At 36.7% G+C, this 17,631-nt stretch overlaps 1 long non-coding RNA gene across 1 annotated transcript in view; it reads left to right on the top strand.

Moving 5' to 3' along the window:
• Window positions 1–2,722: 2,722 nt before the first annotated feature.
• The window catches only part of LOC145038817 (uncharacterized), a 35,986-nt gene continuing 21,077 nt past the window's right edge, over window positions 2,723–17,631 (top strand). The window contains exons 1-2 of the long non-coding RNA XR_013679583.1: window positions 2,723–3,716; window positions 4,602–4,713. This is a non-coding gene — a long non-coding RNA (uncharacterized LOC145038817). The remainder of the gene's footprint in view (window positions 3,717–4,601; window positions 4,714–17,631) is intronic.

The raw sequence follows: 17,631 nt of genomic DNA, 5'->3' as shown, positions 1-17,631 counted from the left end.
CCATAAATATCCGAATAAACTAACTCTAACTTCACAGACTTAGGCGGATGACCTATCTTCTTGAATGTAACTTTCGTCTGTTTACAAAGAACACAAGGCTCACTTAAATCATCCCTCACTGTCTTCAGATATGGCATTATTCCTCTGGATACTAACATCTTTATTGTGTTTTCACTCATATACCTAAGTATTTGGTGTTATAGAGTGGATGCCCCAACATCTTCAACAATATATGATTTAGTATCAGAAACCTCCATCATATAGAGTGTACCCTACTTTTGACCTTTAACAACTACTAAGTTTCCTTTTTTAAGTTTCCAGTATTGATAACCAATTGTAACTTGATGACCTTCATCATCAAACTGCCCCACTAATATTAGAATTCTCTTCAATTATGGCCTGAACTTGAGATTCTTCAAAGTCCAGTTCATACTCAAAGTCGTCTTGAGGACCACATCCCCAACAATAGTAATATTTAGGCTCTTGTTGTCTTCTAATCTAATCTTCGCTATGTACTGCCAAAAATTATGCATTACATCTCTAGAATTACTAGGATGGAACAATGAACTTGAAACCATGATCTGGGATTCCGTTGAGTTTTTGATACAACAAATGAGTGCATCATCTTCAGAATCTGCTGCCATATTCACTACCTTTGGCTTTATCTGTTAAAGGTTGTAAGCACTGATTTCCAAAATGACATTTCTCATTACAATTCCAACAGAAGAATCTATGATACCATGTTGATTATAATAATTCTCTTCATTTTTAATATAACTATATAAGTAATGTTTTAGTTGTATACATTGTTGGAAATCTAATGTGCTCTCCAAAATAAAGTAATTTATTTACTCCAAATTAAGTTAGTCCATTAATTATATTTATGCCCAAGTATATAAATGTATTTAATTGTTCCTAACGGTTTAGCAATACAAGGTAAGAAATATCATATCATAATAAATCTCGATATATTTCAATACGAACCATCAACAATCGAATATATATATATATATATATATATATATATATATATATATATATATATATATATATATATATATATATATATATAATTTTTCAGTATCTTAACAGATCGATAATGCTCAATCTAATAAAAATGTCAATCACTCAACGAATCACACCCACAGAATTACTATGTAGTAGACGAAAGTGAAAGATTTTCACTCATCATAAATTATATATATATATATATATATATATATATATATATATATATATATATATATATATATATATATATATATATATATATATATATATATATATATATATATATATATATATATTGTCTCAAACTCATTAACTTATTGAAATTATGTATTAATTATTATTCAAAATAAAAAAATAATAAATTTATATAAACTCATTCTCCCCTTTTAATAGTCGGGTATGTATAATGTTGATCTTGAGTTATCAACTATTCGTTTAATTCTGTAAACTCAACTATATTTCCCTGATCATTGAATATTTGGTGATGGTTAGCTAATGTAGGATGAATATTGTTGACTGTAGATGTAGTAGAAGTCCCTTGACCTTGGTTTGGTTGTTTGCCAAGAGTAGATGGTGGATGTTGATGAACAATTTCTTGTAATAGAAAGATTTGTTTTTTTCGAAATGTACGCTTAAGAGCATTTTGTATCACTTCAAGAGATTGAGAAGTAGTTGTGATGGTGACTTCCCCATTGTCAGGATTCATTGATTCTAGTATAACTCCGCCAACTCCAGACAATGTTTTTCTGACTTTTTGTATGCATCCTTCACAGTTATGGAACGGGTCAATTTGAAAAATATTTAACCGGAGTCGTCATTTTTGATGTTTGCTGAAAAGGTTAAACATCAATTAAAACATGTATCTTATTCTTATTAACCAAACAAATTGTTATAAACAAAGTTAATTTTTTAGTTTTAAAACAAAGTTGAATAGACATTAATCATATTCTTTATAAAAATAAATTAAATATTATTCTAATTTTTTCTCCTATTCATCTTCCTACTAGTAAAAACTAATGACATATGAAATCCATTAATTGTCTCGGTTAATCTTTTTTTTTTTTTTTTACGCTTGTCTTGTTCTAGTGAGTAAAGAGTAAACATGAACGAACGAGAGGAAGCCAAGTACATTTGATTTCTCTTTTTAAACATCTCAAAAGTATTAAACGAAGAAAAAACGAAAAATAATTTAAACGTAGAATAATAATCCATATACATCAAGGTTCAAGAAACGAAACGAACTAAAAATAAAAACTAAATTAATTACTGAAAGGGCATTACTTACAATTTTCTCGTTCAACTTCAGGTAATCGGTGACAGTCACTTTTGTTTTGAAGGAAGTAAGATTTAGTCACACAAGGCCGTGTTGTATATAACTATATATACATATAAATTCACTTTGTGTTTTCAATTGGATATATTCTATTTTGAAAAAGAAATATATGTTTATTAAGTAATCATTTATTCAAATATTTGTTTCCATTATATGAAATATTTTTTTCATTATATGCAATATTTGCTTTCAATTTATGTGGCATATAGTAGTAATATATATATATATATATATATATATATATATATATATATATATATATATATATATTAAAATTCTCTATCCTTAGCTACAGTACCTAACCAGCGTACTTAGCTTGGGTAACTTACTTTCACCGTGGTTAGTATTCGGCCCTAGATATCCCGATCCTTCCACCGTCTTCCGTTTATCTCCCACCGCTTCTTCATCTCCATCCTTCCACAAGGTTTCTCTTAGCAGATCCTCTATTTGTAGATGAACAAAACAAATCAGGAAGGTGGGGAGGATGGTTCGATGGTGGCGAATCTGTTGAGTAGGGGAGTAGTTCGACCCGTCATACGCCGACACCACTAATTGCATGAATGATGGTCGGCGATGTTGGTGGCGTAGTCGATGAAGTGTTTTATAGTGTGGTCTTCGCCACCGGCATTCAAAATCGGCATTGGGATCGTCAGCTGCTTCAACATTCTCCTAAAACCCTTTCAGTCATACTTCCGTCATACTTTCACCCCTCCTGGCCGCTACTGTTCATACTTGCCTCTATCTCGACTGTCTACGTGGTTTTCTTTTAAGCCTTCCACCGCCTCACCCATCCCAGATGTGCCAATAGGAATTGGATTGCTGTCCACCATTTCTTCTTGATCTCTTGCCTAATACTTTTCTCCACCGCATCTCCTCATCGTCTACTTCAATGGATCTTTCTGTAATACAAATCAACCCCCACCGACCGACGATTACTCATGCGATTAGTATTTTGCATCGTTTGCACAACTGAAAAAATCGAGGGCTTTTTGCAGACCTATTTTGCGAATAAGACGTCGTCAGACCCCAATCGCTTACCTTCGCTAGCTTACACAGTCAAACTACCACTTCTATTTCCTCGACACCTCAACATTCCTGCTCCACCGTTTCCTTTATCTCTACTTCTACAGATTCCCACCGCCTCTATTTCTTTAAAGGAGGCTAGTCTCCCTTCTTTTGTTCTGATCTAGTCACGCTAAGGAGCGGCGGTCGCAGTCGGATATGGACAATGTTTGCTTTCGTCTCCATCATCTACCTATCGCCTTCACCATCGGAATAAAAAACATGATATACAGCCAGCCCTCTTTCCGTTTCTTCATCGACTTCAGGCTAACAGACTCCTTCTTTCCTCTATTCACCGCTAGTCTGTGCGGTATGGGCGTTTCCTTTAAATTCTTCTATATTTTCGTGTTTTATATGTTTTTACTATAAGTTTTTTCATTGTTTTTTCCCTTTACGTTGGTAGGTTTACAAGTATATCATAAATGGTGACATCACTTGTGGTGGAATTGAAAAAATTCTGATTTGCATACCAAGTGTTTGTTAATATGTCTCACTGAATTTCAGTAATATGTTACAATGTGGTCGAAAACCATCATGTTTTATCTTCGTTTCTCTCTAACTGAATTACTTTTTTCATGTGACCTTGTGTTTGTTTCTTCCAATTCAGTTTATTTACTTTGATCGGTGTAAACATTGATCTCAATAGTGGTGAAATTGATTTTGTTTGATCTTCCTGCTGCATTCAAAAGTATAATAATCTTGGCTGCTAAAACGAGTGCACACACTCTTTGGTTTTTTTCTGCAAACTGTCGTGTTCTTTATGGAACTGGTAACTATTTTCTATATTCTTCTTTTAGTAATTAATTTATAATTTAATAGATTTTAACTAACAATTAAGGAGTTTTTGTTGGAATTTTGGGTTTACATGTACTCAATTTATGATTTATGTATCTCTCCGGGCATGAACACCATTTATTTGATGAAAAAGGATATTAAAAGTACAAACACAATGCTTATATTTCGTGTTTTTTTTATAAAAAATTATTTATTGTCTTAACGTATTTGTTCATTTACTGTGGAAAGAGAATTGATGTTTATTATGCTACAGTTGGTCCACTTGACCATAATAAGTTACCATTGTTAAGTCAAAAGAAAATATGCATAATATTATTATTATTATTATTATTATTATTATTATGGGAAAACTTAAAGTACAAACACAATACTTATATTTTCGACCTTTTTTGTGTGCAAGTAATATTCTCTCAAGTCTTCCATTTGTTGATGGTGATTTGTGGTTCCATTTGAGGCATTCACCCTATTGGTGCTAGGCTTTTAAAGGCTTAAGGAATCAAGCTACAAGAAAGGTATGCAATTCTATTTAGAATTTTGTATTACATATACTTTATAGTATGCTAGTTAGGATGAAACCTTGGAAAAATGAAAGTTTGCATGTATAATAAAGAAAACATAGATCCAAGGTTTCTAGAGTTGCATGCACACCTAAGGAGTGTTAGAATGCTCAAAACCCCATCAGTGGTATAAGAGCCTAGGATTGTTTTCCAATATACTTGATGCTACTTGCTTGGAAATGCTTTAAAAATCAAATTTCTGCTTTCTGGACAGTGGACTCGCTGAGTCCACTGGGGAACTCGTCGAATACCTTCACAATTCTGACCAACTCGCCTAGTCAATTAATACACTCGACGAGTTGATGCTCCAGAGTGTAGATTTTTGAGTTTTAAGGATGAAATTGGACTAAGATCATTACCCTAAACTGTTTTTGAACTTATAAACCTGTTTTTGATGTGGTAATAATCATGCTAATCCAATTTAAAAGATAATTGTCAAAAGTTTCATGTTTTGTATTAGTTTATATGGTTAGGCTAATTACATGAAATTTGTTTTGATTTGAATTGTTCATATGAGTTTGATTGAATCTTCTGTGAATTATTTGATTATTGTGTTAGTTAAATAATGTTTCAAATGATTTTAATGGACTCCATAACTTGTCCTCAAGTTATGGATGTTATGGTACATGAAAGGTTTTTTCTAATAAAGATGTCATTAAACTCATGTGTTATGGAATTGAAGAGTTTTGACAAATTTCAAAACATGCCCTCAAGTTTCGGAATTTGTAAAGTCTCACTAAATGAAACTTTAATGCCAATCCTTCGAATTTTAAAGAATTAAAATTCAACCCTTTTACTATTATAATATTATACGTATTATATATATATATATATATATATATATATATATATATATATATATATATATATATATAAGACAAGTCGGTTTTACCGTTCGTAGGCCTCATTCACGAAGCCGGTCTATAAGGGGGGGGGGGGGGGGGGGGTTTATAAGGTTACTGCCTATAAAATGTTGGTTTAATGGGTGTCCACTCTCACCCATCGCTTCCTTGACTGGTGGAGGGTCGTTAGCCGAACAGGTAGGAAAAAGACTATAATTCTCATTAAAAGTATAATGATAATTATAAAGTAACTAAACCTTTTATAAATTCCCAATCTTAGTTTCTTTAGGAAAATGTGAAATTGACATTAATCCATGAATTTACACTTTTCACCTTACCAAGTCGTTGATGGAGCGTGTGTGGTTAACCGACACATTAACTTGGACTAGTAAGGGTGGCAAAGGGTAGCTTAATGTTTATCATAAGGTCAATGGAGCGTGTGTGGTTTACCGACACATTGATTAAAGTGATAATTGACATTGAGAGTACCAAGTACATTTACATGGTTATTCACACCTTGTTTGTGATCCTCGGTATCCCAATCACAAACCTAAAGGGCATAATTGAGATTTAAACATGTCATTGAATTGTTCAATGAATCTCAAAGGATCTAGGAATTTCAATTCAATTAAAACTTAATAACTATTTCGTTTTTCATGGTGGAAATTGGTAAATCGTCATTTACCTACCTTCAAATATTTTGCAAGTTGGATTACGACATCCCTCTTCCAAATTGTAAAATATTGTGTTGGGTCCTAGCCTTAATATTTCTTTCTGGGTGTTATATTAAGGATTCTTTATCTAATATAAACTTTGTCTTTCTTTCTTTTAGATGTCTTCTAACATTACTTCTAGCTCAAAACCTACCGACTCCTTCTCTCTCATGAACCTTTGTGGGAGAGTCATCTTTGATGAGACTAATTTCAATGATTGGATTAGGAACATCAGGATGGTCACTCTCTACGAGGACAAGGAATATGTCCTCGGCAAGTAGCTTAAGGAAATTGATGAGTTTGTTGCTACTCCTCGGGAGATTGCTGATTTTAGGGAACATGAGAAAGATGCCACCAATGTAGCTTGTATCATGCTTGCCACCATGTCTCCTGAACTCCAAAAGTCCTATGAGGACTTCTACCCTTTTGAGATGCACCAGGACCTGATGGAAAGATACCATCAGAGTTCTCGTCAAGAACGGTATGAAATCATTTGCTCCATGATTAAAACAAAAATTAAGGATGGTGAACCCATCACGGGCCACTTGCAGAAAATGAAAAGGTTTGTGGACCGTCTGCTCAAATTGAATGTGAACTCTATGGAGCTGGCTATAGATATTATTCTACACTCCTTACCTCCATGTTATGTTCAGTTTTGTATGAATTATCATATGAACAAGGAAGAAGTCACTTTGAGCAAGATTCAGGGCCTTTTGAGGACTGCCGAAAGCGGTCTCAAAGGTAACTCTGTTGTAACCACTCCTACAGCTAATGCCCCTTTTCTGGTAATTAGGCAAGGTAAGGGGAAGAAGAGGAAGGGTCCTTCCAAGAGCCGAAAGGGAAAGTCTCTTGATGGATCCTCTTCAAGTGGAATCAAAGGAGATTCTGCTACTCCCTAGACCATCCCAAAAGAAGTAGAGTGTTTCTATTTCCCTGAAAAAAGGAAATGGAAGCGAAGCTGCCCCAAGTACTTGCAGGATGTTAAGGATGGGAAGGTTAAACTCACCCATGCAAGTATTTATACTATTCTATAAAAAATCTCATCACATACTAACTCTTGGATTCTTGACACAAGTTGTGGATTTCACATTTGTTCTGATGTGTAGGGCCTAAAAAGAAGTAAGAATGTGGAGAACGAGAAGATAAACTTGATAATGGGGAATAGGAAGGTTTCACCTATCACCAAGATTGGAGTTTACTCTATATTTATTAGTAGTGGGTTAGAAGTAGATTTGAATAATTTTTGCTACTGGTCTGATATGGCGAGATATGGCAAGAAATATTATTTCCTGTCACACCCCAAACCGAAATGGCGGAAAACATTCGGAGGTGGAGGACGTCATGTGTACTATCATATTAATTGCATCATAGTAATCAAAGTAAACACAACCATTACATAAGATAAGAATATTTATATATGTTCGTTTCATTGTTCGTATACATCAAAAGTATAACAATATATAAAAGACGTGTCCTTATAACCTCCGTCTTCTCAAAATGTCGTAGGAGTACCTGTCTACTGATTCCCTGAGAATACAAGCGGTTTTGAAAGAGTATTAGCATAAAGACGGTGAGTTCATAAGCATGTTTTTGTATTGAAAACTTGTCTTTGAATTAGTAAAAATGTGTGTATGCTTCTCAATAAAATCCAATATTTTCTTTAGTAAAAGTGCGATAATATCAGTTCCATCTATGACCACTTAGTTCATGCTAGCCGAGTATAAACCATATCGAACACACAGTTGATTATGTGGATCAGCCCTAAGTCCACAACCAAACAAGGAACAAGAAATGAGGCAGAAACCATACATTCCACAATCTATCGAATATTCTCCATACTTGGCCCTGATACGTAAACTAATGAATTATAGAGTTAACTATGAATGCTTGTTACTGTATCCTGTTGCACTGTAGGAAAAACATTAGTTTTTATGTCTGGTTACTACCAATCATAGTATGTGTGTGTATTCTTGTAAAAAATCCTTTTTATAGTATGCTTTGTATGAAACCCCGACTACCACCAGTATGTATAGCATGTTCTTGTTTGAAAACCTTGGCTACCATCGGTATGTATAGTATGTTCTGTTTGAAAACCCTGGCTACCACCAGTATGTATAGTATGTTCTTGTTTGAAAACCTTGGCTACCATCAGTATGTATAGTATGTTCTGTTTGAAAACCCTGGCTACCACCAATATGTATAGTAGTTTTATTAATTAAAATAAAACTAATGAAGAATGGAATCCCGTAAATCATGATTAGTTTATACTATTGTGAGTTCATATAACATGCTTGATATGACCTAGAGACCTTTACAACGTTCTTCAGGTGTTGGTTAAATGACATATGTCACCCCAGGCATGCATGCCTAACTGTAGCTAGTAGTTCAGGTGTGCGATTGTCAGTCCCGAATAGATCTATTCACAAATCTCACACTCTCCCTCCAGGAGACTCTGGTTATATTGGGATAGGATTTAGTTTAGTGCACCTAAGGGTACAGTTTTGAAGTAGAGTCTCACAATTATGTATAATCTAGTTTACGTGCAGTCCTGTATTGATCTACTGTATTGAAATCTATTGTATACTTGTAGTATAATAATTATACATAAATAATTATTAAATGTTGTACTCTTGAAATCCAAATGTAGTAATGTATATCATAAACTAAATCTTCCATAGTTTATATGTTTAGCAATGTTCAACTTTGAATTCGTAAAACTGTGTATTGAAAACCCCAAACTATACCTATTATAGTTTTCCTGAAATGTATTGTACTTGGTTAGTGTATTGTTTCTGGAAACTATGCAATTATATATTTGTTTAATAGAAAGAGACCCTTATGCTCCGCAAAATAAAAAAGGGATAAAAATATCTATGTATTTTGTATAAATCATTGGACTAAATCAATTGCATAAGTTTTAAACTTATTGAAATTCTTTTGTTTTTGTTCACCAAAAATCGTTTATGTTTGGCTTGTATTCCCCCTGAAAACGTTTAAAAATCATGAAAGCGTAGGGGTATGAACTCACCGTTAGTTGTGTGCAAGCGTCGAATCAACGAACTGGAAACGAAGACCCTCGAGTTGGTGTACGTGGAACTTAACGAAATCCTAATATCAAATAAATACATATATGTATCTAAATTAGCAATTTCATTAGATAAAGTGTTAGAAAAAGACCTGCTTTTGGTAAAGTAATATTACCGGGACTTGATCGAATTGAGGAAACGGGTTTTTCACCACTTAAGAGGTGTGTACGGCCGTGAACAAGGGTTTACGATCGTGAAGAGTTTACGGCCATGAACTCCTCTTTGAAGGGTTTACGGTCTTTGCAGATTTGAAAGGTGTACGGCCGTACTCTCAAGAACAAGGGTGTTTGATTTCGAAGAAAACGTGTTCCAGATGCTCCAAATCGACACCAAATGATGATTTTTGATGATTTTCGAGAGAAAGTGTGTTTACGGTCAAGAGTTTAGAGAGAGAATGAAAGAGTTTTCGGCCAAGAAGGTTCAAATGAAGGCGGGGGTCCCGTATTTATAGACTGAGGGTATGGTCGGTGGTGGGGTCAACCTTTCACCAACCGCAAACGGGTTTACGACCGTACACAAGTTTACGGCTGTAAACTCGTTCTGGCCGCTAGCGTGCTGTTTTTCATGGAACTTCGGGTTTTTCACGTGATTTTCGATTCCGACTCGTATATAAAATTTAATTATATAAAACTAGACGATTTTCTAAACCAAGAAGTTTAATGGAAAATTAATAAAAATTCAAATTTTATTAACGACAATCATTTAGTGGAAACGGAAAAAGGTTCAAGTTATCACATTTCCTTTCATGGTTTGTACAAAAAAGGTTTCACATTTTCATTTGATAATGAAATTGGTGCAATAAATCCTTATTATAATGATGTTTTTTATTTTAGAGCATTACATTGTAATGATGTATATGAAACTATGATGGTTGTAGACAACTTAGGAAATAATGTGTTGCATATCGATTCTTCTAATGATTTGGATAAAGCATCCTTGTGGCATTGTCGTCTTGGACATGTCAACAAGAAGCGCATAGGCCAACTCCAGAAGGCTGGTGTAACGCCCGTGTTTCTAGGCTAAACATTAATTTAATGGTGTAATAGTTAGGATCAACACTTATAACCTACTTTAAAATAATAAATAAGAATTATTTGAATATTATGTGATTTTATGTGCCTTATATTTAATTATAAGATATAATAAGTCAAGAATAAAAATAAGCATCAAAAATAAAATAATAGATAGGTCCAATATCTATGAAGAAAGTTGTAGTGGCCGGGACAAGGATTCTGGAGATATAAAGAACGCCGAAATCCGAGTTATAACGAAGAAAATATGACATGTCGAAGTTTCACGTCAAAACTGGCACGACACTGGGAAACATAAAAAGTTAGTTTATGATAAAATACTTTTTATCCTTAGGAGTCTAAATGAAAGTTGTAGAGTACGTCTCCACCTACGCGTGGATATAAAGAACGTCGAAAACGGAGTTCGTATGCAAAAGTTATGGCCTTCCGAAGATGCAGCTGTCAGAAACCCTAATTTGACTGAACTCACGATGTGAGCATCAAAAATTCACGACGTGAGCATCAAAAATTCACGACGTGAGGAGTCAACAAACACTAATCAGAGCTAGAAAACATGCGTTAAGGTTATGGGATGACTCATGGAAGTTCACGATGTGAACCTATCATGTTCACAACGTGAATGGCCCCAGAACGCCCTATAAATAGCGATCGAAGCTCATTCAATCCTTACACCAAATCTTCCTTCTCTCTCTTGTTTTCTGAAGCCATTCCGCGTCCCAAGCCCGATGATCACGAGCCGTTGACCGTTTTAAGATTCTATCTACTCCCGCTACTAAGGTGAGTGCATAGTTACTTTCATCTTACACATAGATATGAAGTATTTTATATATTACGTGATATGTGTGCATATTTTCTATATAATTGCTATCTATGCTGGATGAATGTTTTTATACAAGTTTTAAATGATTTAAATTGTATATGTATTTTATATCTACAATAATGTTGGGGTAAAACATGGGTAGATGTAATAAGACGATGTGTGATAAAATGATGAGAGGCCTTGATGTTGTTGTTGTTGATCGAGTCATCTAGCGGAGTATAGATGACAACCACAGACTCTTCTAGACAGTCCAGTGGAACGCTGGCAGGCTCGCAACCTGTAGGTGTTGTGAACGATGTGTTCACCGGTGTACCCCATCCCCCACATGGTTTACTTTAGGACATTTATTGCTAAGGAACCCCCTTAAGAAATAGTGTCCATCCCGATGATGATCCTTAGGATAGGTCCCTTATAATAGGTATTTAGGGACGTAATGTGAGGATAACGGGAACGGGTAATCGGGTTATTGTTGGTTGATGAAATTAATAAAGTATTTATTGTGGGTTGAAAACCCTATGTGCTCACCAGGCTCCCAAGCCTGACCCACTCAGTTTTATGTATTACAGGTAGTGGCGCTCGAGCATAGTTGTGATGTGTTGAGATGAGGGATTACGGATATAGGCCTGTAGATAGGAAATAATGTAGTAAGGCTTATATTGTATTGTTTATACTTATGTACTGTATCGAATATGACATCCCGAGTCTTTTAATGAAATACATTTATAAGGAAATGCTTTTGATAAATCTTTATCATATTATTGTTTTGGGACAAATTCCACAACTCTTTTATTAAAAGGTTACTCTAATTTTGAAATAAAGTATAAACAAAACCGGCCGTTTCTGGCCGTGAATTTGGGGATGTCACAGCTGGAGTCTTAGAATCATTTGACTTAAGGTCGGATGACACTTGTGAGTCTTGTTTGCTTGGAAAAATGATTAAGTCACCCTTTACTAGTTCTTGTGAGAGGTGTGAGGGTTTGTTGGATCTCATACACACCAATCTGTGTGGGCCCTTCAGAACCGCCACTAGGGATGCTAACTGCTTCTATGTGACTTTTACTGATGATTACAGTAGATATGGCTATATCTACTTAATCAAGCATAAGTTAGAAACCTTTGATAAATTCAAAGAATATAAACAAGAAGTGGAGAACTAGTTGGGCAGGAAGATAAAGATGCGTCGATCCGATCGGGGTGGTGAGTATCTTAGTATCGAGTTCCTAGACTATGTTAGGACACCACAACTTAATGGTGTGGCTGAGAGGCGCAACCGAACCTTGTTGGACATGGTTCGTTCCATGATGAGTCGAGCTTCGTTACCAGTCTCATTTTGGGGGTATGCCTTGGAGACTGCCTCCCATATCCTTAATCGAGTCCCAACTAAAAAGGTTGCCGAAACACCTCATGAGATGTAGACAGGGAAGACTCCCTCGATAGCACACATCAAGGTTTGGGGTTGCGAAGCTTTCGTGAGGCGTGAGACTCATGACAAGCTCGAACCTCGGATTGATCCGGTGTATTTTCATCGGCTAGCTGCAGAAGTCCTTTGGCTATCTCTTATACACACCGAGTGACAATGTTGTCTTTGTTGCGAGGAGAGCACTCTTTCTTGAAAGAGAGCTGGTATTCCAAGGGGACAGTGGGAGGAAAATTGACCTTGAAGAAATTCAAGAGTCAAGTGGTGAAGGAACCTCAAACGCTACCAATCAACCTGAGGAGGAAACTCATGTTGAACCGATTGACGAGTCTGTGCCTCTGAGGCGTTCCGGTAGAGTTAGAGTTCCACCTGAGTTTTATGGTTTCCATATTACTACAAAAGGTGATACATTTATTAGTGATAGCACATTGGTAAATTTGGACGAACCTAAAAACTTCAAGAAAGCCATGGCAGGCCCCAAGTCTGCTAAATGGAAATAGGCTATGGACAATGAGATTTAGTCTATGTATGAAAATCAAGTTTGGAACTTGGTTGACAATGTACCGAGTCGTAACACAGTCAGGTGCAAATGGATCTTCAAGAAGAAGACCGACAAGGATGGGAAAGTACACACATATAATGTGTGACTGGTTGCGAAGGGCTTTTCTCAAACTCCAGGAGTTGATTATGACGAGACTTTCTCACCAACGGCGAGGATTAAATCTATTAGGGTTATGTTATCAATTGCTGCATTTCATGACTACGAAATATGGAAAATTGATGTCAAAACCGCTTTCTTTAATTTGAAGTTGGCTAAGGATGCTTACATCAGTCAGCCAGAGGGTTTGTCAATGCAAAGTACCCTAGTATAGTGTGTAAGCTTGATAAATCCATTTATGGATTGAAACAAGCATCTCGCAGAAGGAATCTTTTTTTCGATGAGAAAGTTAAAGAATTTTGCTTTTCGAGAAGTGAGGATGAGTCCTGTGTATATGTCAGAGCTAGTGGGATTATAGTTAGCTTTTTGGTACTATAGGTGGATGACATACTACTCATAGGAAATGATATCCCAACCTTGCAGGAGGTTAAGTCCTAGCTTGGAAAGTGTTTCTCTATGAAGGACCTTGGATAGCTACCTATATTCTTGGGATAATGATATTGAGAGACAGAAGTAAGAGACTAATTGGACATAGTCAGAGTACATACTTGAATAAAGTGTTGAAGAGGTTCAACCTGCATAATTCCAAGAAAGGAGACTTACCGATCCAGAGCAATGCCAAACTGAGTAAAACTCAGAGTCCAAGTACAGAGGATGAGATAGATGAGATGAGTCAATTACTATATGCTTCTGTTGTTGGCTCGATAATGTATGCTATGACTTGTACTTAGGGGTGTCAACAGGTAAAATTTTCGGGTTTCGGGTAGAACGGGTATACCCGAAAATTTCTTAAATGACACTTATTGATATTTTTTTCTTTATTTTTTTTTTATTTTTACATGTTGGTTGATTTAATAAAGAATCGGGTAGGATAATACTCAAAACAATTAACAAGTACATATATAATAACAATACAAATCATTATAATATGTTATGTACTTTTTTAATTCCATTCCGTGCGATAGTGAGAAACTGAGAATTGTGATGATGGTTCAGGACTTCAGCTTCAACGTCATATTCTATTTGCAAGTTTGCGTCGAATTTCGTGTCGTCGTTCATAAGAAGGAAACGAAGGGTTTTCTTTTATTTGAAGTGCGTGTACGTGACTGCATTGTATATTTGGTATTATTTAAAAAAACGAATTCGGGTATTCGGGTATACCGGAAAATAAATATTCATACCTAAAACCCGACCTATATTATTATCGGGTTAACCTATTACCCGAATGTTCATTCCCGTTACCCGTTCTACCTAACCCATTCTACTCGAATTCGGAACGGGTTGGGTGGGTAGAACGTGTTTCGGGTTTTTTCGACAGGCCTACTTGTACTCACCCTGATGTGGCCTTTGCTTTGAGCATGGTCATCAGCTATCAAGGGAATCCTGGAAAAGCTCACTGGACTTTGGTGAAAAACATTCTCAAGTACCTGCAATGGACTAAGAACTGGGTCCTTACCCTTGGTGGGAGTGATGACTTGAGAGTGGTGGGGTATAGGGACGCCAACTTTCAAACTGACAGAGATAATTTCCGCTCTCAGTCGGGCTGGGTGTTTACCCTGAATACAGGAGCAATTACTTGGAAAAGTTCCAAGCAAGAGACTATAGCTGATTCAACGTGCGAATCAGAGTACATAGCAGCAAGCGAAGCGACGATGGAGGCGATATGGATGAAGAACTTCATCAGAGACCTTGGAGTGTACTAGCTATAAAGGAGCCCGTGGAGATTTTCTGTGACAGTGATAGTGCAGTTGCCTTAGCGAAGGAACCAAGGGATCATGGCAGGTCCATAAACATCTACAGGAAATATCACTTCATAAGACACAAGATAGAAGGACTCCTCGTGTCAAAGAGGGTATCATCAGATGAGAACCCGACAGATCCCCTCACGAAGGGACTGAGTAGGGTTAAGTATTTATAGCATGCGAGGCACATTGGGCTAAGGGATGATATTAGTTTTAATGATTAGATAGCTATTTCGAAACTTGTAATAGATAGACTGTAATTGACATTTTATGCTTAAATAAAAGGTGCTTTTTATTTACTAGTATGGTACCGTCTCATGTCAATTGTTTAATATTGTTTCATTTTGCATGTTTTAACTTCCAGAATAATTAGTTTATTCAAACTATCCATAGTTGATCATACTTTGGAAGTAGGTATTGAATCAAGACTGTCATGAATTTAGCTTGTAGATTGGCAGAAATGGTTGGACATTGCTACGACATTCATAAGTGCTCATAAGGTCTGAGTATTGGAATCAACCCACACTCACTTGTATCACTTCATGGAATTTTTCTCGAGTGATTGTGAGAAGATATATCATATAATCTTCAAACCTAGATATATAAGTTGTTGACTATGATTTGGTCGTACATTGATAGTACGAAAACGCATTGGTAACTCGATGTTATAAAACGTGCTGTTGTGCATGGTTCAATGAATAGTTAGCACAAGCATACACTATCAAAGTTTATATGTTCCTTTTAGTGCTTGGAGGATTAAAAGCGATATCTTGCGCCTCTCGATGATTTTGTTTTAACTTATGTGTTGGGCCTGGTCAGAACTAAATTGATGTGTTCAATTAAGTTCTATGTCAAACGAATCAGAAATCGGGAAACAAACTGCTGGACAATAAGATTGACTGTGTTCCATGTGTTTGTCTGGCTGATATCTTGAGAACAGAGGATTTTATGATCAATTATCTAAAATGGTACGTCTAAGTTCGACAAAGGCATTTAAGAGCCACGATTTCTAGTCAGATCCTGAAGTTATACTTATAACTATAGTTATTAGACTTATCCAAGTGGGAGACTGTAACAACCCAAAATACGACCCAAAATTTTTCGTTTTGATATTACTAAAAATCACATCCAATACATATATCACAAGAACCATGGAATGAGTACTCAAAAGTCAAAGTAATGGTCTCAAAACAAAACTGTATCAATCATAACAAAATGTATGAATACAACTCCCAGGATAAAACTGAAGTTGTGGTAGGTGTGATGCCATCAACCCGAGCTCTTCCCTTTGCTAGCGGGAGTACCTGAAACCAAAACTGAAACTGTAAGCACGAAGTTTAGTGAGCTCCCCCATATATACCACATACCATACAACAACACATAAACACATATTGGGCCTTGCCCACTGCATCAGACCGAAGTTCGGAAACTGCATCGGACCGGAGTCCGGAACTAACCAGGGCCTTGCCCTCTACATCGGACCGAAGTCCGAAAACTGCATCGGACCGAAGTCCGGAACTAACCAGGGCCTTGCCCTCTGCATCGGACCGAAGTCCGGAAACTGCATCGGACCGAAGTCCGGAACTAACCAGGGCCTTGCCTTCTTGAAACGACCCAAAAATCACGACCAAAAAAAAATTTCTTTAAAAGCATTACTAGGATCATAATTATAAAAACTGTATCATAAGTCATAACATAAATTCTCGAGTATTAATTCAAAACATAATATCATTATCAGAGTCAAACATTCCCAGGCTAACTGACTATGGTGTGTGCACTGCAATCTCCCCGAGCTCCTCTTTTGAAAACTGAGTACCTGAAACCAAAACTGAAAACCGTAAGCACGAAGCTTAGTGAGCTCCCCCAAACTACCACATACCATACAATAACATATAAACACATATTGGGCCTTGCCCACTGCATCGGGATGAAGCCCGGAAACTGCATCGGACCGGAGTCCGGAACTGACTGGGACCTTGTCCCCTGCATCGGACCAAAGTCCGGAACTAACTGCATCGGACCGAAGTCCGGAACTGACTGGGACCTTGTCCCCTGCATCGGACCGAGGTCCGGACTAACTGGGGCCTTGCCCCCTGCATCGGACCGAAGTTCGGAAACTGACTGGGACCTTGTCCCCTGCATCGGACCGAAGTCCGGACTAACTAGGGCCTTGCCCCCTGCATCGGACCGAAGTCCGGAACTGACTGAATCATAGCATAGCATAACATATCAACTAGCATGAACACATATACTGCATACTACATCGGGCCGTAGCCCGGAACACATAACAAATAACACATAACACATAGCACATAAATCCTGTCTGAGCCACGAAGGCATCAAACATACTAACTACTGCATCGGACCGAAGTTCGGAAACTTCTGCTAACTGAACGGGCCGGCATTGTGGCCTTAGACCCGTCCCTACTGGAAGGAAACTCACCTGATGCTGCTGAACTGCTGCTGCTAATCCTTTTGACTGCTACCTGACCTCTGACTTCGACTGCTGCTCCACTAGCTCCTCAAGCTACCAATATCAATATAACACTTAGTCCAACTGACCT

Source organism: Lactuca saligna, chromosome 4 (genome assembly GCF_052625555.1).
Source record: "Lactuca saligna cultivar CGN05327 chromosome 4, ASM5262555v1, whole genome shotgun sequence".
NCBI lineage: Eukaryota > Viridiplantae > Streptophyta > Magnoliopsida > Asterales > Asteraceae > Lactuca > Lactuca saligna.
The sequence above is the reverse complement of the archived record's forward strand: the minus strand, read 5'-3'. Positions and strand labels throughout refer to the sequence as shown.